This window comes from Lemur catta, chromosome 2 (genome assembly GCF_020740605.2).
Source record: "Lemur catta isolate mLemCat1 chromosome 2, mLemCat1.pri, whole genome shotgun sequence".
NCBI lineage: Eukaryota > Metazoa > Chordata > Mammalia > Primates > Lemuridae > Lemur > Lemur catta.
In genome coordinates, this window is record NC_059129.1 from 56,946,145 (window position 1) to 56,947,885 (window position 1,741).

The following is a 1,741-nucleotide window of genomic DNA, read 5'->3' on the forward strand; positions in this document are numbered from 1 at the left end:
TCTTATTCTCATGGGTAAAGATCTATGAATGGAATTTCTGGATCATATTCTAGATGTACATTTAACTTTATAAAGAACTGCCAAACTGTTTTCTAAAGTGGTTGTACAAAATCATTCTCTTTTGAAATGCATCATATGCCATCATTTTGGTTACTTTTTCCCCCCAATGATTAATCATTTAGCTCTGTCAGATCCTCTCTCATCAATGTCTTTTTCTATGATTAAAGTTCTCCAGCATCACTTTGATGGGCTTCAGCAGAGTCTGTAATTTTTACAAGATGGAAAATTTTACCCTGAAATTATTAATTAATTTGTGTTATTAATTTGTGTTATCCAGATGTTTAAAATAGTAATGAAAAATTAGAGACTGAATGGCAATGGTTTGAATCCAGTAAGTCTATCAATAAAGAGTTTGACTTTTGGTTTAACCACTGACAGCGCTATTGCTCTATTCCCATTCCTCTCCCCCTTTGGCCCCACATCTGGGCAAGCCAAAAACAAAGCCTATGCCTTTTCTTTCTTGGTGCCACAGGGCAGTTCAAACCACTATGTAAATCCCATCTTGTACGTGGAAAGTCTTATACATATACCACCTCTTAGCTACAATAGAAACCAAAGCCAATGGACCACCTCCTTTATTAAAACCATTCTGGACCAGTTTGTACTAGCTCTTCTCTTCTCCCTAGAAGCGGCTTGTGTGAGTAATAAATTTCTTTTCAAATTTCCTTAGTATGTGTGCTGTCAACAGTCTCAACACTCAAACCACTAATTGAGGGAATCTATAATGCTTTCACAGGGAGACCACAAGGGTCTAGGTAGGAGTCAGGGTTAAACTCAGAGGAGGTGTTTGAATAGAGACTAAAAGTGTGTTCGATTCATGCTTTTGGGTTCTGGCATCATTTGCTCTCTCAGCAATTGCTGAGAATAACAAAAAACGATTTGTACTTAATTTTTCATTTCACAAGAAGTTCTTTAGGTAAATAAGCCAAAATATGGATTTCCCATGAATTGAAAGTGGAAGAAATGTGGGAGGATGCATGCTTGATAATAAATGGCAAAAAAGAAAAAAAAATTGGAGGAAAAAAGTACCTGAACACAAGAATATGTCAAGATAATTAACATTAAAAGTCTTTGGAAAAAGAAAGTTTACATAAGCCAGTGCAATTTAAAGTGTAGTCTGTAGTGCTCACTTTGGCAGCACATATACTAAAATTGGAACAATATACAGAAGATTAGCATGGCCCTTGTGCAAGGATGACAAGCAAATTCATGAAGCATTTCATATTAAAAAAAAAGTGTAGTCTGTAGACCACCATCAACTGTGAGTTTGTTAGAAATGCAAATCCATAGGCCATACTAGCTCCACTGAATCAGAATCTTGGGAATGGGACCCAGAAATCCACGTTTTAACAAGCTCTTTTGATGATTCTGATGCATGCTGAATATTAGAAACTCCTGCCATAGCAACATAAAATGCAAGTGATTGACCAAGAGTTTCAAGTGACAAAGCCGTCGCAGACGAGAGGTATAAACAGTCTCCACAGGCGTTCTTTCAAACTATTAGGTCATTAAATATGAAATGTCCGATTTCGAATCAAAAGTTTAGTTTATTATATCTCAAACAAGAAGCAGTATAGTTAATCAAAGTATGTTCTTAAACTATTGACACAGTGTTTTCATCTTAACGGTAGCTTGTTTATGTCTGCAATGAAGAAGCCTTGAGAGTGGGTGGCGATGAAAT

General features: G+C 36.2%; 1 non-coding gene across 1 annotated transcript; it reads left to right on the forward strand.

Annotated features, from left to right (window-relative positions):
• The first annotated feature begins 1,182 nt into the window (after nt 1–1,182).
• LOC123633662 lies at nt 1,183–1,289 on the forward strand. Its single transcript, XR_006733689.1, has one exon. It is a non-coding gene; the product is annotated as a U6 spliceosomal RNA (small nuclear RNA).
• The last annotated feature ends 452 nt before the right edge of the window (nt 1,290–1,741 follow it).